This window comes from Ranitomeya imitator, chromosome 4, assembly GCF_032444005.1.
Source record: "Ranitomeya imitator isolate aRanImi1 chromosome 4, aRanImi1.pri, whole genome shotgun sequence".
NCBI classification, from domain to species: domain Eukaryota; kingdom Metazoa; phylum Chordata; class Amphibia; order Anura; family Dendrobatidae; genus Ranitomeya; species Ranitomeya imitator.
In genome coordinates, this window is record NC_091285.1 from 611,095,594 (window position 1) to 611,118,395 (window position 22,802).

Genomic DNA, 22,802 nt, shown 5'->3' on the forward strand with positions numbered 1-22,802 from the left:
TTGTTACTAGTGTTGAGCGATACCGTACGATACTTGAAAGTATCGGTATCGGATAGTATCGGCCGATACCCGAAAAATATCGGATATCGCCGATACCGATATCCGATACCAATACAAGTCAATGGGACATCAAGTATCGGAAGGTATTCTCATGGTTCCCAGGGTCTGAAGGAGAGGAAACTCTCCTTCAGGCCCTGGGATCCATAGGGATGTGTAAAATAAAGAATTAAAATAAAAAATATTGATATATTTACCTCTCCGGCGGCCCCTGAACTCAGCGCGGGTAACCGGCAGGCTTCTTTGTTCAAAATCAGCGCTTTTAGGACCTGAGAATCACGTCCCGGCTTCTGATTGGTCGCGGGCCGCCCATGTGACCGCCACGCGACCAATCACAAGCCGCGACGTCACCGCAAGCTATTAGCGCGCTCATTTTTGAAAAATGAGCGCGTTAATGACTTTCAAAGACGTAGCGGCTTGTGATTGGTCGCGGCCACGCGACCAATCACAAGCCGCGACGTCACCGCAAGCTATTAACGCGCTCATTTTTAAAAATGAGCGTGTTAATGACTTTCAAAGACGTAGCGGCTTGTGATTGGTCGCGTGGCCGCGACCAATCACAAGCCGCGACGTCACCGCAAGCTATTAATGCGCTCATTTTTAAAAATGAGCGCGTTAATGGCTTTCAAAGACGTAGCGGCTTGTGATTGGTCGCGTGGCCGCGACCAATCACAAGCCGCGACGTCTTTGAAAGCCATTAACGCGCTCATTTTTAAAAATGAGCGCGTTAATAGCTTGCGGTGACGTCGCGGCTTGTGATTGGTCACGGCCACGCGACCAATCACAAGCCGCTACGTCTTTGAAAGTCATTAACGCGCTCATTTTTAAAAATGAGCGCGTTAATAGCTTGCGGTGACGTCGCGGCTTGTGATTGGTCGCGGCCACGCGACCAATCACAAGCCGCTACGTCTTTGAAAGTCATTAATGCGCTCATTTTTAAAAATGAGCGCGTTAATAGCTTGCGGTGACGTCGCGGCTTGTGATTGGTCGCGGCCACGCGACCAATCACAAGCCGCTACGTCTTTGAAAGTCATTAACGCGCTCATTTTTAAAAATGAGCGCGTTAATAGCTTGCGGTGACGTCGCGGCTTGTGATTGGTCGCGTGGCGGTCACATGGGCGGCCCGCGACCAATCAGAAGCCGGGACGTGATTCTCAGGTCCTAAAAGCGCTGATTTTGAACAACGAAGCCTGCCGGTTACCCGCGCTGAGTCCAGGGGCCGCCGGAGAGGTAAATATATCAATATTTTTTATTTTAATTCTTTATTTTACACATCTCTATGTATCCGATACCCGATACCACAAAAGTATCGGATCTCGGTATCGGAATTCCGATACCGCAAGTATCGGCCGATACCCGATACTTGCGGTATCGGAATGCTCAACACTAGTTGTTACCAATTTCATGTTTAGTAAAAATAAGTTTAATGTTGGACTTTGGTATTCATCAATTCGCTCCCCATCATCTGGTCCTGGCCTGCGCTATTTAGTGGCACCATGCAGTCTGCAGCAGAGTATCGCTGAGGATATGACAAGATGACATGCACAGCCAGGACCACAATTTTCATGTAGCATGCAGGGGCATAAACACGAGTACCTTGCCCACAGCTACTGCCTTATGTCACTTTACACTTTATCCTTAGGTATCTTGGTTGATGGAGAAGGAAGGAGGGATTGTATCCGGCACAAAAACCAGGTAAAGTGCAAAAAAACTTTATTGAGGCATGTCAAGCCATGTTTATAAATATATATAAAAATACCTGACGCGTTTCTGGCCTGATTAATGCGCCCTTAGTCGTAGGATGTTGGAATGAAAATGAAAATATATACAAGCATTTATAGAAGAAATGATCCAATCAGATGTCACAGAAATAATTGCATTAGTGATGCACAAGGAGTGCATGGAGCCGACGTAACAGGAGAGCCATCGCAATGAAAAGACAACATTTAATATATATAAAACTTATCATTTTTGAAATTCATAACTTTTGGATACTTAGTATCTAGTTTTAGAATCTAAAAACTTCCCTAATAGTGAGCTGTTTCTGTCTACTGCCACCATGAACAGGATAGGCAACGTTTTCAACACCAAAAAATGCAAAGAGTGTAAGGCAGAGGTCCCCAACGTTTCTGACCTTGAGAGCCACATTCAGCTCTGAGAGAAGGTCGCGAGCCACATCCAGCCTCGACAGAGGGTTGCGAGCCCCCCCCTCACAATAGTGGCAACCATAGCCCCCATTATAGGCATAATTGTAACCAAAGCTTTTCCACAAAAATCAATCACTCCAAAGCAGTATACAAAGATCCAGGGGTTCCTACAATACCCCCAATTCAGTATTCTCCTATCAAGCACTCCCAATCACTGTCACATCCAGCTTCAAACACCTCCTGTGACAGGGGGTATCATCTTGTCTCCAGCGTACCATACTTAATTCATCTCAAAACCCCTAAGACCACGATATGTGCATCCAGATCTGCTCTTCTGTGCAGGGCTGCTCACAATTCACCATTTTCAGATGTGCTCTTCATACCTGTTTGCTAGAGCTGGAGTTAATGCACCAAACTGACAGACAGCCGCGAGCCACAATTCATAGGACCGCGAGCCACATGTGGCTCCCGAGCTACAGATTGGGGACCCCTGGTGTAAGGTCACCTTTGTGTACATTAACAAAATGTTTTGACGCCTCTGAGTAGGAGCCATTCTTAATGTTTCATCTTTTTTTTTAATTTATGGGTGGTGCAGCTGATATATTTCAGGTGACAAGAAAGACATTATATACAATAAATTACATATTTTGTGTCACAATTGATGAAAGTTGTGGTGTTATGGTCTTTGGCAAAGGATAACTGAAGTGATTTAGCTTTATCTAATGCCTATAGACAAACATTTATATCTTGGTTGATCATTCCCATCTTGTTGTCAAGAAGCTAGCAATGCTTGAAGAATGAAGTGACCATTTTTCTAAAACACCTGTCTTGGCATCCAACAGTTTTGGTTCCACCCCTGTTCTCATATGATATAATTGAGTTCGTACCTGCCAACTCTCTGCAAACATTTCAGAGACTCACAAATAATGCAAAGACTTCTGAGACTCCAAAAAGGGTTGGAAAATCTCCCAGCCGCCAAAACAAGTGCTTCCAGGAGGTTCCTTATGTGATGCATAAGATGTGGCTCAACTGTCCAATCATATATTTGTGGTGTGGAAAATGGGGTATCGTGGATGCGTAGAAACAGAGTGGTATAAATAGGGTCATGGTCATGAGTCAACATATCAACCACAGACATAAGGGTCTTCTAGGTTGCCAGTATAAACATTAGAAAGTATTGTTCTGCCTGGTAGTCAGGCAATTTGTAGATTACTGGAGCCCACCCACCAAATAAATACAAGAGAGCAAGGATAAACAATGATTAAATGAACAAGATAGAGGTCTAAAAACTGCCCTGAAAATGTCAGTCTGACATGCCAGAAATAAATAAATAAATGGCAGAATTAGACTGAGGAGATCTGTACAGAAGCGTCTACACAGGCAAAGTACAACCAGTCCAGCGTGAGGAAGGCAGATATGAGAATGACAGCTGAACAGAGTGACAGTGTGAACTGATTATTTCAGATACAGACCGCTGAGCCTGTGCTTGTGACAGACACCTGGACACGAATGTATCGCTTGGCTGCAAAATATGTTCCAATGAATCAATACTGCTGGAGGCCAAGTGTCTATTTTAGTACAAATATTAGCATGGCTATCATGTCTGACTGAACTAAGGTCTAGTCCTGCCATACAACATGTCTTTGCTGGAATCTACATTCATATAGATCTATTAAACATGCCCATGGATGCAAAATGTTTCCTTTAAAGGGCATGCCCATCAGTTCTGATTAAATATCCTCTTATAAATAATACAGTACAATAATTCAAACTCAATTGATATTGTTTTATACAGTCTTTGAAAAGCTTGCCAAGGAAGTGCTGCTCACCTCTTCAGTGTTGAGAATTGCCTAGGTTCTCCTCCTTGGCCAGAGCAGCCTACACTCCTGTAAGTTGGGTTACCAAGGAATCCCGGAGAACACCTGATGATGTCATCTCACGTTATTACTGAACCCAGCTCAAGTGGTGGGATCATTCAGGTTGTTAGCATCTTGCTACTACTTACTATACTGTAAATCACTCTTTGTCTTGACTGTGCTATTCTACAATGCTACTTTAGCTTTCGCAGTACATAGCTGCATCTGCTACATTGTGGCTCCAGCACAACTTCTGTACTCTGCTACATCATGAGAAAGACTCTGCTATATTGTTGTACAAATTCTGTTACATTTAGAGTTATTGCATAAGAGTAGAAAAAATAGTCTTCTGTTTCAGAAATAGTTTCACAGCTATGCTGTTGTAAGATGCCTAAGCGAGATAGTTGTGGGCGTGCTTCGGTCCCCACTCGCTCTTACATCCTACAGACAAGGTGTGTCCCAGTCCCGGTGTGCTGATGAGTATGTGATGCTTCCAACTTACTTCTAGCCTGCAGGCCTCTTGTGTCCAGGAATCCATCTTCTGGAATCAGGGCAGCAAGTTACCAGGGAACACACGAGGTTGATAAAAAAAACAAAACTTTTACTTTGAGCATGGCAGCAGTATGTACAGTATTTACAGGCAGGTGCAAAGGATAAGGCCCAGCAGGTTGTCATCACTCCCACAGGAACAGTACACAACTTCTGCCCTGGTTCTCGGTATAGGTGACATGTCCCTCTCACTGGCTTCCCTAGCACTAGAGAATCTTCCTCAGCTCTAGTAATATATCTGGATTGCAATACCTTCCTCCCCATGTAGTCTGAGTCCATCTCTCCCTGTAGCTTTACAAGTGTGCTTCTGGCCCCGACGTCCATCTTGCAGTTGCCCCAGGCCATTAGACGGAATCACATGAAAAGGAATTTGCGGCAATCCTCCAGAATGAATATGCTGCAAAGAAAACAAAACGTATTCTCCAACCTTCCTATAGCAACTTCCTTGAACTTTTATTTAAAGGATACACCCTGAATTCTTTCAGGGCTTTGCTTGGGTCTTTCTCTTTTCTTCCATAAAAGCAGCCCAAGCAGTGGAAGATTGTGGCCTTCTCCATTTCCAAGGCTGATTTGGGAACTTGACCGGGCTGGGATCTTCCTTTGCAGCAGTTGAACTTCCACAGCCCACTTGCGTAGGGCCATAACTGACAACGTGAAACTTCTGGACCAACAGTCCAGCTGCAGCTCTGGGATCTTCTTCAGGTTTTGACCTGGTATGGAATGACTCCCTCATCGGCATCTGCAGCAAGTCGACAGCCTGCGGACCTCCTGAGGTTTTGACCGGGTCCCAGTCTCTGAGAGGGTCCTTGTCCCTCATTGTCAGCTCTTCCATAGGCTGGTAAGGCTTTCATCTGACCTGACTGCAATCGCCATCCATTGACGCTGCTGGAAATTCCTTTGGGAATAAACCCCGGCGGGTAGTCTTTTCTCCCACAGGAATAGTACACAACTGGTTCTCAGTATAGGTGGCATGTCCCTCTCACTGGCTTATCTAGTCCAACGGGATCTTCCTCACCTCTAGCAGTATATCTGAATTGTAATACCTTCCGCCCCATGTAGTCTGAGTCTATCTTTCCATGTAGCTTCACAAGCTCAGGCTATTACATGGAATCACATGAAAGGTTATTTGCGGCAATTCACTGCCCCAAGTATTAGCCTCACACTGTCCCTAGCAGTCCAAGTCTGCTACTTCACTCACTGCGGTCCACACAATGACTGCCCTGTCACTTCCTGCACTTGCCACTAACACTCATTTCCCCCTCCCAAACTGGGCTGGCCACTACTGTATAGTTAACCCTGTACGAGCTAACTGCAGCCCCAGTGGGTATCATACCTTTACCACATACATGAGCATCAAATACATTTAAACCTTGAGTGTCAAGGAGCAATCCATCAGCTCCCACCTCCGTTACAATGTGTTGGCTCCATTTACTTAAATTAATTAAATTCGTCTGGGGATAAGTTCAAACCATAGACATGTGCAGTACTTTCTGTTTAGTCCGTTGGTATCAACTACAATGGGCACTCAGAATTTGTGAACTAGATCTATCAGTGTTGTCCCAAACTATATCAGCACTAAGGGTTAAGAAATGTTCAACATATGCCTATGAGTCTGTAAGTTTGGGTCAGCAAGCCTGCGCTCAGTCTGTGCATAGACCATGAAATGTGTCCAGCCTTGTTCAACTGCTTAGTGTGCCATTTACTAATTAAAGATTAGCTACACCAGGTAATAGCTCCACAAAGTGTTTACTAAAATTCTGTGCCTCATCTGAGTGTTACAACCATCAAGCATGCTGCGCCTCTTAAAGTTACCATAATCATCAAGCTTTCTGTGCCATTGTGGCTTGGAAAACAGTTGAGCTTTTTTTATTCCACTAGTCAGCAATTGTCATCTTATACTCTGAGCAGTTCTGGCTCAATCACTATAGCTATAGAATTTGCGCCATAGAAAGGAAAGGCAACTCTCTGCACCACTCCGTATAATGTTTTTGAGTAGTGTAGCACTGCTTAGCAAACAAGGCCAATGGGGAATAGTGCATAATGGAACATGACATACACATAACAGGATGTTATATGGCTGGACACTTTCACTCTGTTGTTCTCTAGCTCTGCAGTTTTAACCTTCTCTTCACGTTTTAATCCATAGCCCCAGAGGATGAAATCGTAGAGCCAACACTTTCAACTCCATTCTGATTGCTGCAGAGAACTTGGACCACTCAGCATGACGCCAACGACAGTTTGAATGAAGAGGCGCTGAACGCTTTATCGATTCCTTTCTCATCCGTGAATCTTCTGTGGGTCAGCTTGAGTGACCACACTGCCAAGGACAACATCATTAATATGCGTCTCCCCTCCGATATCTAACCCCCGGAACATGGTAGAGACGAAAAAGGAAAATGCTATTCCTTTTGCCAGAATCCTAGTCTCATTGTGCAAGAGAGATTACAGACCATGGATAAACTAAACGGGCTTATTTATAAGCAGTGAAATGTGTCTGAGCATCTCTGCTAATTCAACGTGAGAAGTTATCCTGCAGACACTATCTCTGCATATTTAGGTAAATTTGACATTCAGGAAGAACCACAAAGAAGCAGGTTTTATATCAAATGGGCATTTTTGCCAAGTTTTGGACTGTTTAAAACAGAGTTTCCCAAGTTCCACCAACAGGTCATGTTTTCAGCATTTCCACAGTATTGCACAGGTTATGGAATTATCGCTCTTGCAGGTGATACAATTATCACTTGTGTAATACCAAGGGTATCTTAAAAACATGACCTGCTTTTGGCTCTGGAGGACTGGAGTTGGGAAACGGTGGTTTAGAACATATATGGGGCATAGATGGAATAAAAAGGTGTGATCAAGCACTAGAGATAAGCAAACCTTTTAAGGTTTGGCTCGGCTATGTTCGCCAAACAGTTTGCCGAACATAACTGAACAGCACTGAATTCAATGGGAGGCCAAAAAACTACCAAAACAGCTCAAATTAGCGAAAGACACCAGGAAAAGTGGCGTTAACTGACCCATCAAATATGCTATAAATAAATAATTAAAACAAAAATTGTATTTTTGATAACCAGCCAGGCAAAACTGACAGCTGTTGGCTGCAGCCCTCAGCTGTCAGCTTTAGCAAGGCTGGTTATCAAGAATACAGAGGTCCGCACACTGCCTTTTTAATTATTTAAATAAATAATTCAAAAAATTGCTTGGGTCCCCCCTATTTTTGACAACCAGCCCAGCTAAAGCTGACAGTTGGGGGCTGATATTCTCAGGCTGGTAAGAAGCCATGGATATTGCCCCAAGCCTAAAAATAGCGGCCTGCAGCCACCCCAGACAAGGCGATGCACCAATTCTGGTCCTTTGCCCTGCTCTTCCTACTTATCCTGTGGTGATGGCAAGTGGGTTTCATATTTGTAGGGTTGATGTCATCTTTGTGTTATCCGGTGACGTCAAGTCCAGAGATTAGTAATGGAGAAGCATCTATAAGATACCCCATTACTAACCCCATAGCGATATTGTATAAAGAAAAATGCCCAGAATAAAGTCCTTCACTTGAAATAATGACACAGACTCCTTTATTGACTCTAAATTAAACCATACTCGTGTCATCACCCAGTCCACTAAAGTCAATGTCTCCTGCAAATTAATTCAAATAATAAACAACCATATTACTCACCTGTTCGAAGTGATTAGATAATCCATAATGTCCCATGACGATCCCGATTACTTTAAAAGCAGTCACGAATGTGACTGCTCTACAAGTGATCTGAATTGTCATGGGACAGTATGGATTACGACGGATAGGTGAGGGATATGGTGGTTGGTTATTTTCTCTCTTTTCCTGGTGACATGGGCATCGGGGAATAGGCATTAAGGTGAGTATATGTTTTTATTTCAATATTTATTTATTTTTTCTTTATTTTGAGCAGAGGCGCCGGCTGATGACTACAGCCATCAACTGCTGCCTGCTTCCGCTGTTATCAGCAACAGCAGGTGTAGGCTGATGGGAGTAGTAGTCTCTCATCAGCCAACGCTTGCTGATCTGAGGTAAGCTGCCTGCTTCCGCTGTTATCAGCAACAGCAGGTGTAGGCTGATGGGAGTAGTAGTCTCATCAGCCAACGCTGGCTGATCTGAGGTAAGCTTTTTACCGTGTGTTACAGTCACAGCTGCGGGGTCACGCTGACATCTGACAGCGTGACCCTGCAGTACTCTGACCGTAATGATCTTACCAGCAGTAATGTTATCGTTGATTTGAGCCGCTGAGTACCTTAGTGGAAACTCAATCATTTACCGAACTTTGGCAGAATATTGCCGATTCTGAGGAAACTGCTCTGGAATCCGAACACGAATCCAAATGTGCTATGTTCGTGCTGACTTTGAGATTGGCAAAGGTTTTCTGAACAAGTGCGCTCACCTCTCGTTGAAGTAGCCAGGGAATCCTCAACTCAGATGAAAAACCACTTCTGCTCAGTGGTAGCAATAGGGAAAGGTAATTTCATCAATTTGTTCTTGTAGAATTGAATACAACAGGACATTCTCAGTAACCTAGAAACATTCTCCCTAAATGTTTCGAACTGAACTTCAGTCCATACTCATGAAGGAAATGTGTAGGATTATTTTTTTTTTCTTTGCTGTTGTGAATGTTCTGTTTTAATCAATTCTACAATAAAAATGTCTTGCAATTTCTTATCCAATAAATGGCTGGATATCCCTACCATTTCATATTGGGCTTACATGTCCTGTGACATGGATTTTACATTTAAGCAGGTGAGTATAGTGGATGGAATTCAGGAAACAGAGTTTATATTATAACAATGCTCAAAAGTAATGAGGAAGGGAGCAATTGATTGTTCCTACCAGTGTTGTCATGCTGAAATTCATGGACCAATTGACAGTGGGGAAAATGCTGAAACCCATGCCATGGTAATTTGGAGAACATGTCCTTAGGTGGACTCAGGATTGTGAGAAAACAGGTTATAAATCTTGGGCTAGCCGAGTGGTGGCCATATTGGTGTAATCTAGCTTTTTTTAAAACATTTTTTATTGGATTTTAACATAAAGAAAACAAATTACAGACAGAGGTATATATCTAATTTCAGAGTCTAACATCGTCATCCTTCAGAGTTTCATTTCTCAGTATGTGAGGATTAGTCAGGAGAAACAAAAAAGGAACAATAAATTTTTACTGATTGTCATCGCTTCAACGATTATTATGTTTTCTTCTCTGTAAGCACTATGAATTTATACATTCTCCATCAGAAAGGATGACATGTCTGTATATACGTAAAAACATTATTATAAAGGTAGAATAGGTAGAAAAAGGTACAAAAGATAGAAGGGGGTAGGGAAAGGGGGTGTCGGAGTACTTCATTAGGAGGACGAATGTTTTTTCCCGGCAATGACATCCTTTCGTTTCATGAGACTTGTATGTGAGCCCCTATTCCCAGGAAAGGGAGGGACTACTTTCTTTTGTGTATAAACTTAAACATCAATTGTTTTATAATTTTGTCTGTTGACTCATCAGCTTTAGGCATTAATCATTATTTCTAAATAATTTCCATGGAGAACAGGTTTCCGAAAATTTCACTTGTGTGAAATGGTTTAAAGCTGTTATTTCCTCAACATAATATAACTGGTCAACCTTATGTATCCAGTCTGTCAAGGTCGGACAGTTTTGGGACATCCAATGTAAAGGGATGAATAATTTAGGAACATTAGAAAGGATTTATATTTGGATTGTAAGATATCACCAGACCAGTTTAGAAAGATGAGTTTCGGTGGCGGGGAATTGGAAAGCTTACATATTTTAGATGTAATTTTCAATATACTTTTCCAGAATGTCTGGATTTTATCGCATCATCACCACATATGCAGGAACGTTCCTATTTCCATTGAGCATCTCCAACAAGTTGGAGGAATGCTAGGATACCATAGCTGTGTAGCTATTGGAGTGGTATACCATCTAGTAACTCTCTTGTATGAGTTTTCTTGGACTTTCACACAGCCAGATGGACCGTAGGAATTTTTATAGATGTGGTCCACCTCCCAATCTTGTAGTCTGATACCCAGTTCCTTTTCCCAAAGTGCAATATAGGCCCTCTTAGCAGGGATCGAGTCAATTAAGAGTAACTGGTATAATTTAGCCAAGACATTTTTCATTGTTTATGTTGGGTTATTAATGTTTCGAAAGCCGTTTGCTCTCTGACTGGAATTCCTATCTGGAGATAGGTTCTTACGGCTTTGTAATCTAGCTTTTACAGAAATGTGAACACATTGTATTCTCCTTTTGCTGCTAAAACAGTACTAACCTCTTAAGGTGCCCTATGTTCTAGCACCAAGATGTTACCATTAGATCCTAAAAGACATGTAATGGGCTAACTTAACACTTTGGACTTTTCATCATGTTCCACCATGGCACATTATACTACCGAAATAGGCCATAGCCAATAGTGAATACAGTTGTTATGAATAGGTGTCCAGGGTCTGCAACAATGTTTAAATAGACAGTATGTTTTATTATAACCTCCACATGAATGTCATGAATGTCAGGACCCATGATTTACCAGCAGAACATTGCCCAGCGCATCACACTGCCTTTGCTGGCTTGTCTTCTTCTCATAGTACATCCTGGTGCCTTTTCTTCCACAAATAAGTGATGTGAAGAAATGATTCAAGCTTGAGGAGGATAATTTGCATATTCCAGGTGCCTTCTGGGAAAAGCGAAGAGTCTCCCTCAGCTAGAAGATCGTTGGGTACAGCCGGGACCAGCTGCTTGGAAAGCATCACCAAACCAGGGATTCAAGCTTGAGGAGGATAATTTGCATATTCCAGGTGCCTTCTGGGAAAAGCGAAGAGTCTCCCTCAGCTAGAAGATCGTTGGGTATAGCCGTGACCAGCTGCTTGGAAAGCATCACCAAACAGCGCGCCGGAATTTTTGCCTGTAGGACTTTATTGCAAGAAAGCTTGGCTGAGTAGATTACACAAGAAGGAAAACACACAGCAAGTCAGCAGGATCTAGGAGCAACATGGCAGATGTAACAACCTACATGGTGAGCTGCAGCATGTGCTACATGTTCACAGATCGACCAGAAGAAGAATCGAATTTCACCTCTCAGAAGTGTAGACTAGTGGCCATTTTAGAAGAAAAGGTGCGGGGTCTGGAAGAAAGAATAGCAACTTTGAAACTCATCAAAGAGAATGCAGACTTCCTAGACAGAACAGAAGCATCTCTACTGGTCACAGAAGGTGAAAAAAGTGTCAGAGAACCTCCAAAAGCAGATGAGTGGAAGCATGTGACCAAAAGAAGCAAGAAGACCATGGAGAAATCACCAACCACACAACTGAAGAACCGATATCAAATCTTTGTAGAGGATGAAGATGGCACACCTAAGGATGAAGCAATACCAGCAAGCAAAAAAGAAAAGGGCACACAGCAACAAGTGACAGCAAAAAGTACAGCCAAGAAGCAACGAAGAGTGGTGGTGGTGGGAGACTCACTACTGAGAGGCACAGAAGCAGCCATCTGCAGACCGGACATAACCGCAAGAGAAGTATGCTGCCTTCCAGGTGCGATGATCAAGGATGTGACCGATAGGATACCAAAGCTCTTCAGCTCCAAGGACGTCCACCCATTCCTTCTGATACATGTTGGCACCAATGACACGGCAAGGAAGGACCTACCGACAATCTGCAAGGACTTTGAAGAGTTGGGGAAGAAAGTAAAGGAACTGGATGGATGCACAGGTAGTTTTTTCTTCTATCCTTCCAGTAGATGGGCATGGCACCAGGAGATGGAACAGGATCCTTGATGCGAACAACTGGCTAAGACGATGGTGCAGACAACAAGGATTCGGATTCCTGGACCACGGTGTGAATTACTTGTACGATGGACTCCTCGCCAGAGACGGACTACACCTCAACAAACCTGGGAAACACACATTCACCAGAAGACTCGCTACACTCATCAGGAGGGCGTTAAACTAGAAAAAGAGGGGACGGGAAGAAAAACATTAGACTCGAACAAAGAAGACCCAGGAAAACATACTCAGAAGGGAGGTAAGAACATTTCTAAAACAATCCACAGCGAGGAGATTGGAACAAAACAAAATCCTCTAAACTGTATGCTCGCAAACGCCAGAAGCCTGACAAACAAGATGGAAGAACTAGAAGCAGAAATATCTACAGGTAACTTTGACATAGTGGGAATAACCGAGACATGGTTAGATGAAAGCTATGACTGGGCAGTTAACTTACAGGGTTACAGTCTGTTTAGAAAGGATCGTAAAAATCGGAGAGGAGGAGGGGTTTGTCTCTATGTAAAGTCTTGTCTAAAGTCCACTTTAAGGGAGGATATTAGCGAAGGGAATGACGATGTCGAGTCCATGTGGGTCGAAATTCATGGAAAAAATGGTAACAAAATTCTCATTGGGGTCTGTTACAAACCCCCAAATATAACAGAAACCATGGAAAGTCTACTTCTAAAGCAGATAGATGAAGCTGCAACCCATAATGAGGTCCTGGTTATGGGGGACTTTAACTACCCGGACATTAACTGGGAAACAGAAACCTGTGAAACCCATAAAGGCAACAGGTTTCTGCTTATAACCAAGAAAAATTATCTTTCACAATTGGTGCAGAATCCAACCAGAGGAGCAGCACTTTTAGACCTAATACTATCTAATAGACCTGACAGAATAACAAATCTGCAGGTGGTCGGGCATCTAGGAAATAGCGACCACAATATTGTACAGTTTCACCTGTCTTTCACTAGGGGGACTTGTTAGGGAGTCACAAAAACACTGAACTTTAGGAAGGCAAAGTTTGACCAGCTTAGAGATGCCCTTAATCTGGTAGACTGGGACAATATCCTCAGAAATAAGAATACAGATAATAAATGGGAAATGTTTAAGAACATCCTAAATAGGCACTGTAAGCGGTTTATACCTTGTGGGAATAAAAGGACTAGAAATAGGAAAAACCCAATGTGGCTAAACAAAGAAGTAAGACAGGCAATTAACAGTAAAAAGAAAGCATTTGCACTACTAAAGCAGGATGGCACCATTGAAGCTCTAAAAAACTATAGGGAGAAAAATACTTTATCTAAAAAACTAATTAAAGCTGCCAAAAAGGAAACAGAAGCACATTGCTAAGGAGAGTAAAACTAATCCCAAACTGTTCTTCAACTATATCAATAGTAAAAGAATAAAAACTGAAAATGTAGGCCCCTTAAAAAATAGTGAGGAAAGAATGGTTGTAGATGACGAGGAAAAAGCTAACATATTAAACACCTTCTTCTCCCCGGTATTCACGGTGGAAAATGAAATGCTAGGTGAAATCCCAAGAAACAATGAAAACCCTATATTAAGGGTCACCAATCTAACCCAAGAAGAGGTGCGAAACCGGCTAAATAAGATTAAAATAGATAAATCTCCGGGTCCGGATGGCATACACCCACGAGTACTAAGAGAACTAAGTAATGTAATAGATAAACCATTATTTCTTATTTTTAGGGACTATATAGCAACGGGGTCTGTTCCGCAGGACTGGCGCATAGCAAATGTGGTGCCAATATTCAAAAAAGGCTCTAAAAGTGAACCTGGAAATTATAGGCCAGTAAGTCTAACCTCTATTGTTGGTAAAATATTTGAAGGGTTTCTGAGGGATGTTATTCTGGATTATCTCAATGAGAATAACTGTTTAACTCCATATCAGCATGGGTTTATGAGAAATCGCTCCTGTCAAACCAATCTAATCAGTTTTTATGAAGAGGTAAGCTATAGGCTGGACCACTGTGAGTCATTGGACGTGGTATATCTCGATTTTTCCAAAGCGTTCGATACCGTGCCGCACAAGAGGTTGGTACACAAAATGAGAATGCTTGGTCTGGGGAAAAATGTGTGTAAATGGATTAGTAACTGGCTTAGTGATAGAAAGCAGAGGGTGGTTATAAATGGTATAGTCTCTAACTGGGTCGCTGTGACCAGTGGGGTACCGCAGGGGTCGGTATTGGGACCTGTTCTCTTCAACATATTCATTAATGATCTGGTAGAAGGTTTACACAGTAAAATATCGATATTTGCAGATGATACAAAACTATGTAAAGCAGTTAATACAAGAGAAGATAGTATTCTGCTACAGATGGATCTGGATAAGTTGGAAACTTGGGCTGAAACGTGGCAGATGAGGTTTAACAATGATAAATGTAAGGTTATACACATGGGAAGAAGGAATCAATGTCACCATTACATACTGAACGGGAAACTACTGGGTAAATCTGACAGGGAGAAGGACTTGGGGATCCTAGTTAATGATAAACTTACCTGGAGCAGCCAGTGCCAGGCAGCAGCTGCCAAGGCAAACAGGATCATGGGGTGCATTAAAAGAGGTCTGGATGCACATGATGAGAGCATTATACTGCCTCTGTACAAATCCCTAGTTAGACCGCACATGGAGTACTGTGTCCAGTTTTGGGCACCGGTGCTCAGGAAGGATATAATGGAACTAGAGAGAGTACAAAGGAGGGCAACAAAATTAATAAAGGGGATGGGAGAACTACAATACCCAGATAGATTAGCGAAATTAGGATTATTTAGTCTAGAAAAAAGGCGACTGAGAGGCGATCTAATAACCATGTATAAGTATATAAGGGGACAATACAAATATCTCGCTGAGGATCTGTTTATACCAAGGAAGGTGACGGGCACAAGGGGGCATTCTTTGCGTCTGGAGGAGAGAAGGTTTTTCCACCAACATAGAAGAGGATTCTTTACTGTTAGGGCAGTAAGAATCTGGAATTGCTTGCCTGAGGAGGTGGTGATGGCGAACTCAGTCGAGGGGTTCAAGAGAGGCCTGGATGTCTTCCTGGAGCAGAACAATATTGTATCATACAATTATTAGGTTCTGTAGAAGGACGTAGATCTGGGGATTTATTATGATGGAATATAGGCTGAACTGGATGGACAAATGTCTTTTTTCGGCCTTACTAACTATGTTACTATGTTACTATGTTATGATTTATTAGGCCACCTTATTTAGTTACTTCATGATGCTCATGTGCCCATTTTAGATGCTATCTGCAGTGGACAGTAGAGAATAATGGATTAAACTGCGGATGATCAGGTTTGAGTCGAAGTTCCTCAAATTCACAGTTTCAGGCGAATTCTAACATTTTAATATTCAACTCATAGTTTACAACAAAAAAAATTGCCCGACGCCATTCGCTACAATGCTGAAACATCATATAGTGCCCTAAAGTAATTTTGAGTACTTGCACTGCCCTGCCCATAATACCCTGCAGATATGACTTTTTATGGATTATCATACCTCGAACAGTGTTGGTCAGTGTCTGGACCATCAGAGCTCCGTCGTTCCAAGTGGAGCACAGTTTGTATGTCAAATTTACTTATTGTATTTGTTTTCCATCTCCAGAGCCACTGAGTACGTTTCTTTCACCTGTATAGTTTAAACTCTTAAGGTCGGCAGAGTTCTCTCTGTCTCCAGTAGAGTGTAAGCTCTTATATCAAAGAATCCTCTCTCTCTCCTGTAGAGTGTAAGTTCTTATGGTCAGCATTGTCCTCTCTCTCATCTGTAGAGTGTAAGTGAAGCGCCCCCAGACACAGGGCCATGAGTTCTCGATACCGGGCCCCTCAGTCTCTGTATTGGGGTCGTCACGGTGGCTAGACCCGGTCTGTGACCCTGCTAAGGGGCGCCCAATGAAAGGTGATGGTGTGATGCGTGGTGCGAGGCGCGATGAATAACAAGGACACAGGGTTGCAGTCTCTTTACCTTTTTACTGAAGACTTCGGGATCCGCAATCCAGAGCACTGCTAACAGGGCTGGCTGAGACCGGCCGGTCCGAAAGCACATCCAGAGTTTCCTTTGCAGGTGGAAATCAGTGCCTACCCACTAGCGCCTGTGTGTTGTAGTCCTTCCCTGCTGAGCACCACGGGATAGTCCTCACAACTGTTGTGTCTGTGTTTGTTGTTCTTTCTCTCTCTCTTCATCCCCCAGATGATATGGTTAGGACGCACCCGTATGACGGGTAGGCCTGGAGTTATTCTGGGACCCTAGAGACGCCCCTCTCCCACAGTTGCCTCCCTTGTCTGCTTAGGTGATTTAGGTGAGACAGCCAACCTATAATTAACTGTCCTGCCGTGTTGAAGTAATGCGTAAAGTCTCTTACTTTCTCGGTGCTCCGGCCACCGCTATGCGCCTCAGAAGGATGTTGCCTCGGTCTCACGGCATGACTCCCACTGGCTCTATCTCCTTTACACTGTGATCCCGCTTCTCACTTCTCCACAATCAACTTCGCTTCGTGTCCTTTCTTAGAATACCACCGCAAGGTAGTGCAGGCACGGCTCCGTAATGATCTGTTCTCTTTCTAGACCGCTGTCAGGATCCCACCCCTGACAGGTCCTCTCCCGGGCTCTTTCTGTCTAACTTCCTGTCCAACCCCCAGTTTTACCAGAGCGTGAAGAGTGGCCTACTAGATAGAACCACTCCCCCTGGTGGCCGGAGTGTGAAGTGTCATGTGTGTTTGTGATACCTGGTCAGAACTCCTTTAGTGCCATCAGACGTACCATCACCCCCCTTAGCGGCAGAGTGTCATACTGCAACGACCAGATCTCTGGGGCACTGCACAAGGTCTTATGGTCAGCAAGGTTCTCTCTCTCGTCTGTAGAGTATAAGTTCTAATGGTCAGCATTGTCCTCTCTCTCGTCTGTAGAGTGTAAGGTCTTATGGTCAGCATTGTCCTCTTTCTCGTCTGTACAGTGTAAGGTCTTATGGTCAGCATTGTCCTCTCTCTCGTCTGTAGAGTATAAGTTCTTATGGTTAGCAAGGTTCTCTCTTTCGTCTGTAGAGTATAAGTTCTTATGGTCAGCAAGGTTCTGTCTCTTCTCTCCTACTTGTATTTTCTGGATAATTACAAGCTTTCCAGTTTTGAGATTTGTGTGAAATAATTTGCCACAAATCAACGTTTAGGCCCAGTGGGTGACTTTGCAATGTAAAAGATTTGCCCATCTTTACTATTGGTTTAAAGTACAAATACTTGAAAGAAAATGAAATTTGTTGCATTATCAGGTTTGAATATTTTTGCAAGGCCCTAGATATCTATTTATTTACTCTCATTTTGTTTAGTTAAATTATAATTCTTTGCTAGCCAAAAGAATTGGGAGTGTGATAAAAACAACCGGAGGCTTTATATGTTTGTGCTACACAGAAAAGAGATTATGCTTATTGCAAGGAAGGAAAAAAATTCTGTTATTTTCCATTATCCCACCAATGTAAATGTTATGTACGCTACTTATCATTGTGATGCATTGCTATTTTCAACTGTGCACATCACCGTTTGTCCAATAAATGTTTTTCATAGCTTCAGTGATATTAGTGAGATGATCAGTTTTGAAATGGATTGTACAGAGGATTTATCACCTGCTAAGAGGTTTTCATTTCATATAAACTGCTGTGTGTCTGAATTCCTGCTGGGAGCAGAGCTTCACCTATGCCATAGCTCTGTGTATCCAAATAGGTTTATTCTGCGGAATCTGCTTCATAATGTGCCAGTGCTTAGGATGGTATACAGCAAAAGCAAATAGGTGGCACTATGGGAAAAAAGGCGTAGAGAAAACTAAGAAAAGGAAGGCAGAGTAGTAAATCCTATGATATGAGACAATGAATTATCACTCATGGACAAGTAATAAATGATAATGCTCACAGCTAAAAAATATTAATTATCTGTTTAACAAAAAAAAAATTAACGGGTGTGTAAAATTGAGCTTCTGGTCTGTGGGTGTGTCAGTGACCACCAAATTACATTTACAGTAATGCACTGTGGCCATTCACCACTGCCGTTTAGCCCTTCCCAATAGACCTCTCAGCTCAAACAATATTCTGATTTCTACACGTCTTAGCATTGACTTATACTTGTAACACACTCTGTCCAAGGTCGCTTTGCAGTTTTAAATAGCACTACCGCGGAGAGGCTTTACATAAGTTACTATCAGGTCTTAGTACAGGCATTTGGACTTACATAGGGGTCCCTGGGTTGAGTCCTTGGTGGCGGTAGTTGAGCAGAGGTAGAAATAATCTGGTTGCTAGATCAGAATCTGGAGAGAAGAGACAGGAGCATAATTGTCAGACTAAAGGATAGTCAAAACATGGGTTGAGGTAAAAAAAAATTAAATAGAATAAGCAAAAGCTGAAAAACAGGACTGAACCAGAGCTAGTAAAACTATAACTGGCAACTTCAAGCAGTAAGATGGGAATTTTAATAGAGTGTGGTGCTGTCTTATTGTCCACAGCAAGGAGTCATTACTTCTGCAGGACAGAACACACACCTATCAAGCCAGACTGGATGGCACTACAGATCCAGCAAAATTTCGCTCTGTAGCTAGACAAATCTTGTGCCACCAGAGCTCCTGGTCCCCATTTCTCCTCCATTATCAGTGCTCCTCACAAAATACATATGGCAGCTCCTGTTGACAGAAGCAGGAGCAGGTCCAGGTGGTGATGTGATAATACTGTTATAGCCCACGTATGTGAGATAAAATCTAATGTCACATCCATGGGTAGTATATTTCAGGCAGGAAAGATTGTATCCTGGAAGAGCAACATCCTACTCAGCTCTCCTACAACATACACTCTCTGAAAACATTACACATTGGGAACTCAGCTGACCGAACTGAGAGATTGGGTCCCAAGCTGTCAATATCACAAGATGGATGCAATGTATGGCATGTCATCTTGGCTGAAAACATAAAAGAGCAAACAGGTTGAGATGTCTATGAGAGTCAGAACGAGGTCAGAGCGACGCTCACATAGACTTATATTGAGAACTTGCCACAGTTATTTCTGATTTGCATTCACAAGATGGTGGCTTGGAACCGAAGCCATGCTGGGGGAGCTGAACATGGTGGTTGATAAATATAAGACTAGGGTCAGAGAACTTACATTAGTGGCACAACACCAGTGGTGGAATAAAAAGAACCATGGAGTGGTGCTATAATGGCAAACTAATGTCTACTTCTATTACAAGTCCTCAGCCTGATGAAGGGTTTTCTACGCGATGCATTGTAGAATCCATAGTCTGTGGAATCCTATAATAATTATTGCACTGCTAATAAATATCAGAATATTTGAATTGAAAATAGAAATGCCTTTTTGGCGCAGTACCTTCAATTACTGTAGTGCTATAAAGGTTTCCATTGGTATTTGGAGAAAGAAGTGGTCAGATCTCCTGAAATGTGAACACTGTGAAGACAACACATATTGGGAACTGGAAAATTGGATTCCAAGTAGCCAATATCACATGCTGGATGTACAGTATGGTCTGTGGTCTTGGCATAAAATATGAGAGAGAAACTGGTTTCAGGTGACCCACTTCTGAATTTGGGGGATTCGTGGAGAAGACATTGTCTAAGTAAATTGCGAAAAATCTCAGACACAAAATTTAAGATCATCATTAAAAAGAAATTCCTGGAGAACAAGTTGAATAACACAATCATAAGTAATAGAAAGAATGAGCAATAAAGAAACAAAAAAAAGGTTTGTATGGTTATATATAATGTACCTTGATAGGGACCCATTTAGCCCCGATGACCACGGTTTTTCAACGACCACCAATCGCCTAGATGCAAGCTGGTCGGTGGTCGTTTAATGGCTGTGGTTGACCATTTGGGGGTCATTTAGTTGCCTGTTTAGGCTTGCTGATCACAATTGTTAGTATGATCATTCTGTGCTCATAGAACATCATGTTCTCGGCAGCACGTCACCCATTTACACAGGATGATGGGCTGCCATAAACAATGACTTGAAAGCTAGCTTTGAAATCATCTCACCGAACCGTATATTTTGTTTGTTTGTCTGGGGATTACCGGCAGGTTTTGACTAGCCAATAATCGGGAACGAATGGGTCCTAGTTATCACGAAACATCGAATTAAGTGATAAGATCTCCCAGCTCTGACTCCGTACACCGGCAAAGATTACGGGATGGCGCCAGGGAACGACAGAATCTCCTTACCCTCAGATTTGCATTAAACAATTACTTCTACAGTAAAAGCTTTTTTCCGGAGCATCTTCCATTTTTCGATTTTAACCAGACCAGATAGCAGGCATAGTTTATATGCAGGCTGCTGCCAGGTACTGCCATGCTGTGATACAATGATAGGTCTGAAATCTTTTCAGCCTCTTGTCTTCATTTCCTCATTTAGAAACCACATCCCTGCCGGTACAAGTCTCCCATTGAGCTTGTTCAAAACATTACCCAAGTATAAAAGGTGCATGATGTTTCGGGACGGAGAAACATTCAATATTAGTAAAAAAGATAACATAGCTGCAAAATGCTGCTCTGTTTGTTCTGATCACAGCTTATACTGCATGGGAAGAGGCTACGAGCGCTTCTATCTTGACTCAGTCAGAATCACGCTGTGCTTATCCTTTGACAACCAAAGAGCTTGCTTATAAATTTATAGATGCAGCAGAGCTGGAATTGACACTTGGTGTAACTCATATCTCGGAGTTCATACTGCAAAGTGACTATGGATCTCATTAGAATTCAAAGGGTTGTGTAGTTTAGAAAATCAGTTCACAAATACCCTAATTTAGAATTAAAATAGACTTTTAAGGGTTCTGTTATCTAGGATACATAGAAAGCGGTTACAAGGAGTGCCAGTCACTCGGAAGGACCTATTCTGTCCTGCATTATGCATCACACAGACATCTGATTGATATGAACCGGCAACGTGTAAAGATTCATTTACCCTGTAGAGGCGCTGCGGCAACAATGAACAGCTGGCAATTGAATTACCGGCTTTTCTGCTATCTAGCGCTGTATGAAATATTAATATATATATATATATATATATATAAATGTGTCTCACTGACATATATATATATATATATATATGTATATATATATATTCATATATATACAGTTAGGTCCATATATATTTGGACAGAGACAACATTTTTCTAATTTTGGTTATAGACATTATCACAATGAATTTTAAACAAAACAATTCAGATGCAGTTGAAGTTCAGACTTTCAGCTTTCATTTGAGGGTATCCACATTAAAATTGGATGAAGGGTTTAGGAGTTTCAGCTCCTTAACATGTGCCACCCTGTTTTTAAAGGGACCAAAAGTAATTGGACAATAGACTCCAAGGCTATTTCATGGACAGGTGTGGGCAATCCCTTCGTTATGTCATTCTCAATTAAGCTGATAAATGGCCTGGAGTTGATTTGAGGTGTGGTGCTTTCATTTGGAAGGTTTTGCTGTGAAGTAAACATGCGGTCAAAGGAGCTTTTCATGCAGGTGAAACAAGCCATCCTTAAGTTGCGAAAACAGAAAAAACCCATCCGAGAAATTGCTACAATATTAGGAGTGGCAAAATCTACAGTTTGGTACATCCTGAGAAAGAAAGAAAGCACTGGTGAACTCATCAATGCAAAAAGACCTGGGCGCCCACGGAAGACAACAGCGGTGGATGATCGCAGAATAATCTCCATGGTGAAGAGAAACCCCTTCACAACAGCCAGCCAAGTGACCAACACTCTCCAGGAGGTCGGCGTATCAATATCCAAATCTACCATAAAGAGAAGACTGCATGAAAGTAAATACAGAGGGTTCACTGCACGGTGCAAGCCACTCATAAGCATCAAGAATAAAAAGGCTAGACTGGACTTTGCTAAAAAAACATCTTAAAAAGCCAGCACAGTTCTGGAAGAACATTCTTTGGACAGATGAAACCAAGATCAACTTCTACCAGAGTGATGGAAAGACAAAAGTATGATGAAGGCGTGGTACAGCTCATGATGCAAAGCATACCACATCATCTGTAAAACCCGGCGGAGGCAGTGTGATGGCTTGGGCATGCATGGCTGCCAGTGGCACTGGGTCACTAGTGTTTATTGATGATGTGACACAGGACAGAAGCAGCCGAATGAATTCTGAGGTATTCAGAGCCGCCATACTGTGTGCTCAGATCCAGCCAAATGCAGCAAAATGGATTGTTCATCGTTTCAAACTACAGATGGACAATGACCCAAAACATAAAGCCAAAGCAACCCAGGAGTTTATTAAAGCAAAGAAGTGGAATATTCTTGAATGGCCAAGTCAGTCACCTGATCTCAACCCCATTGAGCATGCATTTCACTTGTTAAAGACAAAACTTCAGACAGAAAGGCCCACAAAAAA

The 22,802-nt window shown here is 42.4% G+C and overlaps 1 long non-coding RNA gene across 1 annotated transcript in view; it reads right to left on the reverse strand.

Moving 5' to 3' along the window:
• Positions 1-22,802, reverse strand: part of LOC138674295 (uncharacterized) — a 151,040-nt gene that overhangs the window by 39,153 nt on the left and 89,085 nt on the right. Inside the window, exon 4 of the long non-coding RNA XR_011320585.1 lies at positions 18,637-18,712. This is a non-coding gene — a long non-coding RNA (uncharacterized lncRNA). The remainder of the gene's footprint in view (positions 1-18,636; positions 18,713-22,802) is intronic.